Here is a 15,387-nt window from a genome sequence, read left to right as displayed (position 1 = left end):
TAGCCTACCTATCTATCTAACACTAGATTGATCAATTAATCAATATCTTAATGGCTGTCTTTGCCACAAACACATAATAGGCAAAACTCAAATTGAAAAACTAATTTACATGATGATCTTCTTCCCGGATTCAAACTGCCTTACCCAAGGATCAAGACATTACAACACATTGATTCTACCACCAAGCCATGGTAACCCTATGGTCATTTGTAAAACACACACACACACACATAGATCCATAGAGTACATCAGTCTGTCTTATCAAAACTCCTTTTAATACAATTTAGTCTGCCACCCATATAACACTATAAACATTTTAGTTAGTTTTGCTATTTGATTTATTAAATAAACTAGAAAAAAGCCCCCTAGGGGCCCCTTTCCTATGTGAAAGTCCCCTGTACCCAGAGATGTCTACAGTCCAGTGGGCAGCTAAGCAATACAAATTTAGGATAGCTCAATATTAAATATGCATATCATTAAAAGTGCAGTGCTATTGCTATAGGGGCAAAAGTAGATGAATTGAGTTTGTCACATGGTTTATTGGCATGTAGAATGAGTGACAGATTTTTACAGGAATTTGTAGTAGCATAATAAATGCAGTGATGAATACTGAAATGTTGGTAAAGAAAATAACATATACTGTATGTGTGTGTGTGTGTGTGTGTGTGTGTGTGTGTGTGTGTGTGTGTGTGTACACACACACACACACACACACACACACACACACACACACACACACACACACGCACACACACACACACACACACACACACACACACACACACACACACACACAGTATATCAGTGTATATCTTCAAATTTGTAACAAAAGTCATAATAGTAGTTACATTGAAATGAGCTACAGTAGATAACATTAAATAGTATGAGCATACATTGCAATGTAGTTAGCAGCTGTATGGAACAATCATTGCAAACAAATGAGAAAGATATGTTAAAGAAGCAAGGTGCATGTATGAGTTCATACTGGTGGTTGCAGTGAATTTCAAGTGGTGAGGTAAGCAAATTATTTGGAAACAATACCAAAAGACAAAAAGCATTAAGTGTTTGTATAGCAGCAGCAGCAGTAAGAACAACAGTACAACAAAAGAATGGGGCAAAAGTACACCTGAGGCTGGCTAAATAGTGCAACGTCAAGACATAATAAGGCATATGGTGTTATTTAATTTTTTTAGGTATTTTGATTAGCAATAAATAATGTTCTGTTATTCCCCCTCCCCCTTAAATGCTTGCTTAAATGATCATGTAATTAAAGGAGTTCGGTATAAACAATGTTGTCAGTTGTTCCGTCATCATCACTTCCAATGACAGGGTGTGGCTGTTTCCCGGCTGACTGGTCCGATCAGGGTTATCTGAGAATTATATAGCAGGATTTTAGAAAAGAAAGGTAAATTAGAATGTAGCAAAAGAAGTGTTTGGGAAAATATGTCATTTGATTTTCTCTTCCGACTTTCCATACAACGCACAACTGAAAGATTTGTATATTGTAAACAATATACTATATATGTAATATATAGAATAAAGTATTTGTGACAATATAGTTTGTGTATGCATAGTGTCAAGGACATTATGTGTAATATACATGATGTGTTGATGTCACATTTTACTACATGACTAAAACGTGGATGCAAGCAGAGCAGGTCAGATATAATATTAGTGTTTGCATGTGATGGGAGGATGCAATGACTTGCGCTGTACTTGTGACTGTAACTGAACAATCACTGACATTGGGTACACACACACACACACACACACACACACACACACACACACACACACACACACACACACACACACACACACACACACACACACACACAACTATTTCTTAATCTGTTGTATTTCTTTCCAGGGTTATATCATTGTGCGTTTTGCCACTTTTGTTATAAATGTATTTCTGACTGTAAATAAAGTAAAACACTACAAGCCAGGGTCTTCAGCAGGGGGTCCCGGACCCTTAGGGTGTCCTCAGAGTTACTACAGGTGGGCCACAAAATGTTTGTGTGATAGGAACTTTGTTTTTACATTTGCTTTTTTAACCAATTGAATCCTAGCATCCCTATTCTGAGGAGAACATTAGCCTCTGCGAGGCGTTGTGAGCCTGTAGGAGAGGTTTTGTATAGAGGGGAAAAAGAGCAGACCAAGTACAGAGGTCAAGTTTACTAAGATTTGAGGGTTTCATTTGTTAAATGTCTGAAAATACATATTAACATGAATCCAACATAGACTGATGACGATGCTGCTATTAAAAAGTGTGATCTGCAACTCTCTGTGTCAGCTAAGGGGTCCCTGCATCATCTCTGTCTCACTCTCAGCTAAGGGGTCCCTGCTTCATCTCTGTCTCAGCTAAGGGGTCCCTGCTTCATCTCTGTCTCAGCTAAGGGGTCCCTGCTTCATCTCTGTGTCAGCTAAGGGGTCCTTGACCTGGAAAGGCTGAAGACCCCTGCTTTAAGCAGGGGGCGACCACTCGCTCTGGGACGTCCTCTCTCCAAAGCGGACAAGGCTTTGTTTGGTTGATAGAGAACAGGATCCAGTTTCTTAGCAGTTTGTTTTCGCCCACTTTTTATGGTTCCTCCTCATTGTCATAAAACTGTGTCTCTCTTTGTGTGCTGTTCCTATTTTCTTTTTGAGAATTGCCAGGCTGCAGTTTTTGGCTTCGTTTTGATTGTCCTGTTTTGTAGGCAACATAAACAAAGTACTCTCATCTCAGCAAGAAAAACATGCTTACATTTGTTTTAACATGGGTGTCAATGGCAGATTGTTACATCACCTTTTTCAACATTTTTCAGTATGTTCCACCACCGGGATTTCTTAGAACCAAATAGGTAAACAAATGACATGATGATCTACTGACAGAATATTTCTAGGGAATACAATATCAAGTAGAACTGCTCTCTGTCGAGGTGCCAACTTGCGTCATGTGCACAAGTAGGCCATGTATGGTGATTACTTGTGCAAGTAATCATATCATACTAGATACTAGATACTTAATGCCCTCTCCACCGGTTTTATAGTACCAGTAAAACGCCCTAAGGGCGAGGGGCGAGTGCAAATGGGCGCTTTGGCATGTGTACTGCGGGTCGAGTCATCACTGTGATGTCAAAACAGGCCAGCTACAGAATATAGATAGATAGATAGATAGATAGATAGATAGATATCTATATACTGTAGCTGACCTGTTTTGACATCACAGTGATGACTCGAACCGCAGAAGTGTACATCCATATATGGAGTCTGTGAGGTCATTTGTAGAGTTATTGACCAGCAGCTCCATATATGGAGATCTAGGTGATTATCCAGTCATCTCCATGTATGGATATGCAAGGTTTGATGAGGTCAGTGTTGTGATCTTCATATATGGAGACACGGACGATGATAGTCAGCTGTCTTGATTTGCAAATTAATTCTGTCTTGGCCATATATGGAGCGTCCAAAACAAACAGGTCAGTCTTGAGGGCAAATATTGTATTGGCTTTACCCTATTACTACAATATACAATATAAGGCATGGCAAACAGTGGCAACCTGCTACCACAGGGACACCAGGGGGAATGGCTCATACTAGCTGTGGCTTTTATAGTGAGCCAAACAATCCGGGAAATATAGGAAGTTTACAGTTTAGGCATTTAGCAGACGCTTTTAATCCAAAGCGACTTAAGCAGGTAATACATCACTATAATAAGCAACATAATATCAGCAACATAATGTCAGTATATCAGCAACAATATAACAAATGCATAGGAATATCAATCTAGAAAAACAATAACATAGGTAGACCATTCACCTAGTCAGTAACAAAGATTTCTAAAGCCTAAAAAAAATGCTAACTAGTCTTCAGTCCACTGCAGAAGCTAGGCAGTGAGTCTGTAGTTCTAAGTGCGACAGGGAGTTTATTCCATAGTTTGGGGACCAGGAGGGAAATTGTCTAGGACGAGTGGAGTTTGTCCTGGGGTTTTAGCGAGGGTTCTGTCAGCATCCCTGTGTTGGCTAATCTGAGCAAACAGGTGGGGTTGTAGGGGTTGATCAGGTTTTGGAGGTATGGAGGAGCCGTACCTTTGGCTGCTTTGAAGGTCAGCATCAGTCTTTTGTATTCAGTGCGGGCCGCAACCGGGAGCCAGTGGAGGGAGCGGAGAAGGGGGGAGACGTGAGAATTTTGGCTGGTTGAAGACCAGTCGTGCCGCAGCATTTTGGATCAGTAGGAGAGGTTTAAGTGCACATGCCGGGAGGCCAGTGAGGAGAGAGTTACAATAGTCAAGTTTTGATATGACTGATGTCTGGATGAGGAGCTGGGCTGACTCCTGGGTGAGGAAAGGTCTGATTCTACGGATGTTATAGAGTGTGAACCTACAGGACCGGGTGACTGATGCAATGTGTGCCTTGAATGATAGCTGGCTGTCCAGGACCACACCAAGGTTTCTAGCAGTTGGAACCGAAGTCACCAATGCATTATCTATGGAAATAGTGAGATCTTGCATGGGGCAAGACTTAGCTGGGAAAAGGAGAAGCTCCGTCTTGTCCGGGTTCAGCTTGAGGTTGTGGGCTGACATCCACTGTGTGATGTCGGCCAAACATGTGGCAATGTGTTCTTCCACCTGGGTGGCAGAAAGGGGGAAGGGCAAAAACAGTTGAGTGTCATCAGCAACAGTGTGAGCGTGCGTGTTCAGACATACATTAACAACTTCAGACCTATACTGTAATTTTTTTTAATTGAAATGACACATTCTGCATAATGAGTACTTTTACTTTTTGTACTTTAAGTACATTTTGATACCAATACTTTTATGATTTTACATTATGTTTACATATTTGTAGTATTTCTACATTGCAGTATTTATACTTTTACTTGAGTACAAAGTGTGAGTACTTTTTCCAACACTGTGTGTGTGTGTGTGTGTGTGTGTGTGTGTGTGTGTGTGTGTGTGTGTGTGTGTGTGTGTGTGTGTGTGCGATTCCTCCTACCGTCCGTCTGTCCGTTGCTGTATTCCAATAGAATACCAGAAGACTCGGGCGTCTATCCGGCAGAGCGGTAGAATGGTCTCTGCCTCGTATTCCTAAATGTAACTGTGGTAAACTATGTCTAAAAGGTTAAACCTAACCCTACAGTATTTTAACCTCAGTAAAGCTATGCTTAACCCTAAAGTTATAGGCTATCTAACTTCTTCCTCGGTAAAACAAATACAAGAATACTAGAAACGTTCCACCATGCGGTCAGCGTGAGACAAAAATAAATAAAATGAGGGCGAGATGGTTTGTTGGCTTGACTTTTCAAGTCGACAGTACTCATCATAAGTCATGTTTGTTTTTGTTTTTTATCTCCATTTAGCTCAACCAAGAATACATAATCTACCATGAGTATAAAACAGCTCCTCAAGAAGAACCTGGAGGACATGGACAGCACAAAGCTCTAAAGAAAGAAAAGGAAGCCACCATCTAATAACCAACTATGGCTCACAGGCCCCCGCCCCCTCTCCAGGCTGCCATGCATGTGGAGGAGCTGCATTTCCATCTAGGTAGGGCCACACAGAATGAGCAGTGTTTAAAATTGCTATTTACAACTCTGTTTCCTATTTGGAGTGTTATATTCTTCAAAAAGGTGGGCTACTCTTTTCACTGCTTCCGCATATGACATTCTTCCCGTCGCTTCTTTTCATACTCTGTTTACTTCACCTCCTGCACGTTTCTTGGACATTGTGCTGCCCCCGCATGTTAGCCACTACAGTGCACACATCGAGCTTTTTCTTTCCCTTTACACTTCTCCTCCCTGCAGTTGTCCTTCCCACATCTTCTTTTTCCCCCACAAACATCTGCCACATGTCCTAGCCCCATATAGAACCTCACCTGTCGCTGCATACTGTTGTGCTCCGAGATGAGGTCCTACCAAGGTATCCCAGGGCTGGTGTGGAACGCCTCCATGGTGAGGTAGAAAACACTTTTCCCGAAATTGTATCCAAAAAATAAAGGTAGTTCCACACTCCCAGACTATGGTTTCCTATCCCAGGGTACATAAAACATGCACCACGGCATGAAATAACCGCTTAAATCGTTCGTTTTTTAATGTTTTCCCATTAAACCAGAACTACCCGGTGGCAGTTGCCAGTACTGTCGTCTCGTGTAGCCAGGGAGCATTTGCAAATCGCGTTAGGCAACATTCTGGCCACGCAAGACTACGCCGGGGCTTTTCCGAATTTAATTAGGCTAAATAAGTGGTGCATGTTTTATGTAGCCTGGCCTGGGATAGGAAACCACATTCTGGGAGCGTGGAACTACCTTTACTTTTTGGATACAATTTCGGGAAAAGTGTTTCACCTCACCGTGGAGGCGTTCCACACCAGCCCTGGGATACCTTGGTAGGAGCACAACAGTATGCAGTGACGGGTGAGGTTCTATATGGGGCTACCACATGTCCATACTCTTGGCATCTGAAACATATCGCAGTGGTGCTCTCTCAAACGGCCGGACCCTGTAAACACACAATCCTAGTATACCCTCTCCATTCCCTTTAAATGTCAGACATACTGACTTTGTTTCTGTCTCTAAACCGCATTAGTCTTGTGGCTTCGCATACTCCATTCGTTTTGAAAAAATAGGTCCTCCCTCATTGACAACGGCACCCCACTGATAACCAACCTTATCATCTCTCCTCTTCCTCCAAGTTGAAAGCAGCTCACTGGGCATTTTATCTGGGTTGCTTTCTTCACTTGTTCTTCGTCCTTGCACTGGGTTAAAGTTATACCATGTAACTTTTTTTATAAAACAAATCTTAAAATTGTCCTAACTGTTAAATCACTAAAGTTTTAGAACCCCCACTCCGTTATTTTCAGCTTCTGAAGCCTTCTCTTTATATGTTTTCTACTTAGCCGTGACAGGGGCGGGATTTCCCGGCAAAATTACGTCATCACACTACCGGCCAATCACAGCGAGGGTTATACACTGCCGGCCAATCACAGCGCATCTTGAAGTGGGGTCGCCATATTTGTAGTCGCCCGTGTGTCTCTATACTCAAAAGGTAATCTCGCCTACCAGGCAGGGTGAAGGAGTCTGTTTCTCCGGAATGCCTGAACGCACAGGAACCAGGGACCCCTCTAAAGATAGCTCTCGGCGAGGTGGAGGCAGACACTTCCCATGGGTTACTGAAGACTCAGTCTGTCTCCACTGTCATCCCCACTACTACCCCATACTTCTCTTTAGCATTTTCATCTACATATCCACTTAATTCACTCTTCCTTCTGTTTTCAGACACCGCCTCAAAGCTAACAGCTGGCTTTGTGGGGTATTGGGAAGCATTTAGTTTGGTCAAAGACCCAGCTAACTTTCCCTAACTATAAACCGAACAGGAAGTCAGACATTTTGAATTTAAAGTGGTGTATTGTCACATTTTTTATTATTATTTTTTTTTTTAAGATTTGTTTTGGGGCTTTTTATGCCTTTATTTGATAGGACAGTAGACTGACAGGAAATGGGGAGAGAGATGGGGAATGACATGGCAAAAGTCGTCCGGATCGGGAATCGAACCAGCGACAGCGATGTGGTATGCGCCTTGACCACTAGGCCAGCGGGCGCCCCGTATTGTCACATTTTATGCCATTTTAACGGGTCATACTTTAACAAACTCCTCCCAGGAGGATAATCGCTCAGCATACACAAGACACCTTAACGATGAAAAGTTATCAAAACCGTTTTCGTAAAACGGCGTGACCGTGGCGAAGCGTCAAACTTTCTAAGACAAACAGGAAGTATCCCCTCTTCTGATTTGTTGATGCTTGATAATTCTCTTGTTTTGCTATAACTAATCAACCATTTGTCGTACAAACTTGTGGGTGGTGTCATTTTACTTAATTGGTGTAACTTAGTTCCGCCCCCTCTTCTGATTGTTCAATACTTGATAGACCTTTCTGTTTTAGGTACAGACCCACTCTCTTCACAAGATATCCATAATTACATATATACAATATTTTTTCAACGTACCATCTTGGACATATTATTTATTGAAGTATGTTATCCTCTGTTTTGTGTAAAGACAAAACAGCTTTCTTCATCAAGAATCGGAAGGCTTTGGTCAGAAACGTCAAGAACGTGGATTCCATCGTTGATGACCTGATAAGCTCGGGGTTCCCTACCGCCAAAGTCACTGCTGAGACCACAGACCCAGCCCGCATGAGGGGGATCCTGGACAGTGTGAGCAGCAAGGCATTAGCAGAAACCCTGTTCAATGCCCTACTCGAGCATCAACCTGATGTCATGATGGAATTACTGCCAGGTAAAAAAAGAAAAAGGGTTGGGGGGGGGGGGGGGGGGGGGGGGGGGATCCAAACTTAATGGGTGTCCATTTTACGTGTTTTTTGATGGAGGGTTTCAAAAAAGAAGACTTTAACCTATATCAAAAAGATTAAAAGATAAAACATACATTCAGTGCAAAACTGACCCCATCACAGGTCTCTCCCCTTCTCTTTCTCTCACCGTTTCCAGTCTGTCTCTACTGAAAACTAGATGAATTTCCCAATACACATGTGCTGTGTCCACAGGAGGCAGAGACGTAGAATCTAACGTACAACCAGACCACAATGAACCAGGAGAAACAAAATGGTAAGACCCAGAATCCTGTGTTGGAACAGAACAGTTGGATGTACTGTAGAAAGGTGCAATTATGTGAAATTGCACGTGTGGTTGTGTGGAATCTGCAGAGAAATTCCATCTTACCATTTATATTAAATATTGGGAGGTCACGTGAAGCATGACCAATCCTGTCTGATTGGACATTATATTGGCCAATCAGAAAAGGGACAGAAAACATCCATTGAACTCAATGGACTAGAAGTTTACTCTAGGTGAAATAAAAGTTTACAGAAAGAAATGGACAAGAACAATAGTCTGGTTGCCCATAGCAACCACAATAACTAGATAACTAGGTCCTGCTCGCGGCACAGGTCCCCGCCAGGTCAGGTAGGTTATCATGGGCCAGCAATGTTCAGAAAACTTAAGATGACATTCTTCAGGATGGAATATGAATAGAGATTATGGCCCTCATTTATCAATGGAGTGTAAAAAGCAGTGTATTTCTCTCCCTAAATTTTGCGTTGAAGTGGCATTCATGAAATCGTCCTACCTGGCCAACACTGGCTTACATATGATTCCAGCGTTGCCGGCTGAATTTAAATAACACACCCTTGAATATTAAAGAAACGCCCCGATTTTGCGACCATATAAAACGGAATACGTCATAGCAACGTAAGGAAAGCCAATAGGAAATTGTTTACCTCACGCCTCACTCCCTTTTGTGTCAGTGTTATGGTCCGCGTGTGGCGTCCCACAGACTGGCACACACAGCATAAACTGGCACACACACATAAACCCGAGCACTTTGACATGGGATTACCCTTTATTTTGTAAAGTTGGCTAGCAGCCTACTGTACATGAATACACCACACCAGCAGTCACATCGTCATGAATGGAATTACTTTTGGGTATTAATTTAACCCAATGAGTGCTGTGTTCGCTGGGCTGGGCACAGCCAGGTTTGGAGGGGGTAATTTGGAGACCTCACGATCCACACAAATATTACAGCCACGCCGATCCTGACTCCCGAAAATGCTCTTGCATAAGCGCTCATTTAGCCTAATATGGGAGCGTTAACCTCATACAGAGCCAGATTTCAATATGAATCTGCGCTTATAACGCCAGGAAATAGCTATATTGAATCCCCAAAATCACATTACATTACCAGGTGCACGTTGAAAAACCATACCACAAGATGACCACTAGAGAGAGCCATAGCCCATAGACTTTGCATGGTCCCTGTTAAGTCAGATTAAAAACGAGGTTCAGGACATACAAGGATGGTACGATGACATGCTCTCCATTGACATTCAATGGACAGGCCGCGGGCCGCCATTTGAGCTCAATACTGTTCAATTCGTGCTTGATCGTCTCAAACCACCATTGGTATGGGCACCGGAACTTATATAGATGCCACACAGAAAGTTTCCGAATCAAAATCCGACCTAGTGAAGCTATGTGAGGGTCGGATGGTTTGCATTGAGCCTAGCGGCTAACAGAGGCCTATGTAAACAGGAAGCTATGGCTTAAAGGTGACGTCATAATCGTATCCTTTTTTTTTCACGGTTTTCGTCTGTATACTAGCCGAAGGTAAGCTAACCGTTCCGCTCCGTCTATCAACCCAAATTAAAAGCTTAAACAATGCTTTTATATGAAAGTCGCTCTTAGTCGCTCGGCACTAAACGCCATCATTAGTTAGTCGCTCTGAAAGTCGCTCGGCGCTAAGTGAGTTAATATATCCTTGTTCTGAGCTGGCGACTGTTAAAGCACTTGTTTTGGGTTTCTTCCATATCGCTATAGATTTTAATAGCTTGATAGATTTTAATTGCTTGTTATTGTAACTTGGACATAAAATGGGTGTGCATGTAAAATGTTATTATATATTAGGGTGTTAGATATCAGGGTTCTTGCGGGTTCTTGCTTGTTATTTGAAAAAAATGTGGATCTGCACCACGTTTATAAGTGAGGGCCAATGTGTACCGAATCTACCGATTCATGTGATGTTTGGACAAAATCGGCAAGAGTATTGTAATATGAAAAGATGTGGTTAGCAAAAATTGGCCTCCTGGTCTTCACCAGGTCAGGAAGGTTATTCTGGCCTTCTGGTGGCGTTATAATAGGCCAGTGTGAAAATGGTGCCAGGTCTTCTTCTGCCTTTCACGGCCGCTGGATGCATGATTTTGTTCCAAAATATTGTTTTGCAATAATCGACCTGATGGTGGCGCTATAACAGGCCAATGTGAAAAGGGTGGCATTTGATCCTTGACCTAGTGGGAATGTGGGTGCAAAGTTTCACGGCCTGCGATGTGCATGACATTTTGCACGCCCATTCCCTTCTCACATGGCCTGTTATAGCGCCACCAGCGGGTGAACTTTTGCATAACACATTTTTAGCGTGAAAGGCCCAATACCACGTTGCACCCTTTTCACATTGGCCTATTATAGCGCCACCAGGAGGCCAAAAAAACTGACCTGCCGGAGACCTGTTCTCGGAGAACCACTGCTTCTGTTTTTCTTTGATTTCTTTTCCCACTTTTCTTGCTTTTCCTGCTTTTTTCCTTTCTTAGTTTTCCTGGCTTGGCCACTTTATCACTTTATATTTTTATTTAATTGTCCATACCATTAAGTTCATGTAATAACACTGCTTGTCTGCATTGTAGTTCAATTACCATTTTACGTCAGTATCGTCAAAGAGAGCACTGCTTGCGATCTTGTCATTTTGTACTTTTATAGCCATTGCTTTTTGGCTTGAAGCGAGCCCACAATTGTTTCGAAGCACAATATTTTCTAGTTTTTGGACAAAATGTGTAGGAGTACTGTAAAAAGATGTCTCTGACAAAAACAGAAAAAAAGCCCATGTGAAACATTTGGGGCAGAGCTTTTGAATTGGCCTCTAGGGAGAGCGTGCACAGTGTGTGCAACGCCGCTGGAGATTGAGCCGGTAACGGATGGATAGACGGACGGACTACGTACGCACGGATAGACAGGGGCGAAAACATACCAGTACAAAAATGCAGGGTAGAGGTTTTTCCTTGGTCTCTAGGGGGAGTGGGCTTGCAAAGTTTCACGCTGATCAGTATTTTTTAATAGTCCATCCTGGCTGATTCACCTCTATAATGACTGAATTACGAACATTGCTGGCACACAATAACATACCTGACCTGTGCTGTGTGCTCAAAGGAGCACTTTGACTAGTTTTATGGTAGCTTTTGGTAGATCATAATATTATCATGTGAGAGGGTGTGCATTATCGCGGTTATTTGGCCCGACAGTCTTGCTGCAGGAACGAGCCGCAGGTGAGTTCCGTAGGCAGGACTGAAGGGACAAATAACCGTGATAAGGCAGACCCTCGAGTGTAATATTGCGATTATAAAATTGTTCCCCTTATGTCAACTTCATTTCATTGTAATTAAGATATACGATAGGAATTTGTAATTTTTTAATGCCTCATTTAGATACTATGTCCCTGAACGTCACATGAAAACCGCTAGCCTAGCCGCCTAGTATGGTGTGGGGAGAGAGGCGCGCTTGCTCTCTTTCGTGAACAAACAGCTGATTTCTTTATTTGATGAGACCGTGCAGTAGTGCTCATTACCTGCACGGTTGGAGAGCCTGTTTTCCATTGAGAGCCTGACTACCTGTTGTATAATAAACTGTGTGTGCCTCATGCATTACTGTACATCATGTGTTAATCCGTCCTGTCCATCTTGCTGTCGGGGAGCAGTGTCAGATCCATGAAAGGATGGGGTCTGGTCTGTGCCATCGTGGGGTTCATCCTGTTGCTAGTCGGACCCGACGACGGAGGCTTCAACCACGACCCTGCGTTAAGTATGAATTAATTAACTTGTTATCGAATCTAGTAGGCCTATATATATATGTGTGTGTGTGTGTGTGTGTGTGTGTGTGTGTGTGTGTGTGTGTGTGTGTGTGTGTGTGTGTGTGTGTGTGCGTGCGTGCGTGTGCACACAGCCTTTTTTATATATTTTTATATTTTTTGAAGGCACAAAGGCCAAGTGCCAGGGCAAGAAGGCCATCAATTAAAACAATGATTTTAAGTCCATGCCACAGTCATAATTAATTTAGCTTAAAGGAAAATTCCAGAATAAAACATATTCCCACTTAATCAGCCTTTTATCACGTATGTACATACCTGGTATGATGGATTTCTGTCATAGTGGTCGATTTTCCTTACAACACAGGACTCCTCTAGATCTCCCCACAGCCAAAACGGTGGTCAATTGAGGTCCTCCAAGACGTTGTAGCCCGCAGCTAATCCCCTAACAGCATTCCACATCCTGAAATGGCGTTGTTTACATCCAGACAGGAAGGAAGTCTCCTTTTGTCTCGCGAGATTGACGGGTACTAGACTTTTAGTTTAACTTATTTACATGAATGTATATTTTTTTATTATTATAATACAGCCTGTAGGCCTATATACACAACAAGGCATCGTGGTATACATTTAAAAAAATATAAAGTAAAAGAATATAATCTAGTTAGTATGTTGATTGGTAGAATCTAGTAAAAAGAATGACAAGAAAAATAAAAAGACACTTTTCTGTGGTCATGAGGTAATTTTTACCTAAAGTTTATTTGGTGAGGCATTGCAGAATGTCTTGAGGAAAATACGATTATTTTGTGTTTATATTGTAGCCTACATTGTTTACAAATAACAATACATGTCAAAGTTATTTTGTAAGTAATTCCATGAATAAATAATAAATAAAATCAAAGAAATGTATTGAGGAAAATAAAAATAAATAAGGTAATAGAATTACCTTATGACCACAGGAAGTCCGTTATTATGCTTTGTTGTGAATCCTTCTCAGTCATATTACTAGATTCTAGCGATCAACAGACTAACTAGATTATATTCTTCTGCTTTCTTATTTTTTATTTATATATACCACGATGCCTTGTTGTGTACTGGCTGTAATAACTCCAGGAGAAAGCTTTCATTTGCGCTAAAGAAAAAGCTAAAAGGGACGCGGTAATCACGCGAGACGCGAGACTTCATTCTTCTTCTCTGAGTGCTAGTATTGGGAATGTAAACAACGGCCATTTCCCTCCGACGAGAAAAGCTGCGATAAAACAGTGGATTACTGGCTCTCTTGGAACTATAAATAGAAGATTTATGAAGAAAAAAGTAACTTTGCAGCGGTGAAAATTAGCGCTTTTGGGGGACCTCAATTGACCACCGTTTTGGCTGTGGGGAGAGATCTAGAGGAGTCCTGTGTTGTAAGGAAAATCGACCACTATGACAGAAGTCCATCATACCAGGTATGTTACGTGATAAAAGGCTGATTAAGGATTAATATGTTTTATTCTGGAATTTTCCTTTAAATGTTAAGGTTTAATGTAATGCCTTTCAATTAAATAAATTTCAAGAAGCTGTTTATTTCTGGTTTTGCCATGTGCAGTGGTGTAAAGTAACTAATTACATTTACTTAAAGGGGGCGTGACACGGCCAAAACAGCTAATTAAGGCTATCAAATCAGCCAATTTTTTAATGATGTCATGTACCCCCATGTTAAATGACCCAATCAAATTAATTTATTGTAGTTACTGTACTGAAAGTAGTACAGTAACTGAAATACATTAATTTGATTGGGCTAATATGGGGGGAGGGGCGGAATCGATTATCCATATCATTATCTTTTGAAACTACCCCAAAAAAAGCTGTCCGAGGTGTGTTTCCGACTTTCTAAACCAACTTTAAAACTATCAGTTCTATGGGTAAAAAATATATAGCATTCGCTATAAAATCAATGGTTAGACCGATAAAAAAGTACATGTCTTCTTCAAAAAAGGTGTCAAAAAAGGTGTACGAGGGTCAACACGCTTCTCCCCGTCTATGAGACGGTTTTGTCGGCCATACCCTGCTGTCTCTTGCCCTAACCTGACTGGAGCACCAGACCGACCGGAGCAAGCCATGTCCTGCTCCGGTCTGTGCGCTGTGCTCACCGGAGCACAGCGGCCGGACTGAGGTCCGTGCGTGGCTCATATCATACACTCTGTGTGTGTGTAGCCTGTGTGTGTGTGTGTGTGTGTGTGTGCTTTCGCGCGCGCGTGTGTGTACACACACAATAGCTCTCGCAAATAGCCGTGCGGTGCAGCGTTAGCCGGGCTACACGCTAACAACAAACCATCATGTGCGCGGCACCGCACGACGGACGAAGTATACATTGCGCGGCACCGCACGACGGACGAAGTATACATCACTACTAACTGATACGGCCCGCCTCCTTTTCAGACTGTTTGAAGAAACACCACGTGACCTACTGTATCATAATGTAAAATTTTGGCCGGTGTCGCCACTCCTTTAAAGCTATACTGTGTAAGTTGCTCAACTAGTGGTCAGTAGCGTTATAGCAAACCGCGGTCGCGTCTGCTTTTTTCGGCCGTTTTTCGCCGCGGACCGGGCCTTCAGACCCCCGCGTCCGCCTCGCCCGCCTCGCCAAGTCGCCACGCATCCGTAGTGTCACTCATGGCTCAGAAAGGAACATGGAGCACACAGCTGATGGAACTCAACAGAGAGAGATTCAGGTGAAACTTTGACATTTAGAATTGTAATTAATTAGAACTACTTTATATTTTATGTTGGTTTCTGTGGGGGTTTTAGCTGGGAATCCATTGTTTTCACCTCTGCCTCAGTTGATTGGCTCTTATCACCACTTGACACTCCCTCTACTATGCATTTCAGAATGCTTTTAAGGGGAGACAGTGGACAGACACAATCACTCATGGCTCAGAAAGGAACATGGAGCACACAGCTGATGGAACTCAACAGAGAGAGATCGACACTTTAGAACTTGTA

This window comes from Nannobrachium achirus (genome assembly GCF_963921795.1).
Source record: "Nannobrachium achirus genome assembly, chromosome: 10".
Taxonomy (NCBI): domain Eukaryota; kingdom Metazoa; phylum Chordata; class Actinopteri; order Myctophiformes; family Myctophidae; genus Nannobrachium; species Nannobrachium achirus.
The sequence above is the reverse complement of the archived record's forward strand: the minus strand, read 5'-3'. Positions refer to the sequence as shown.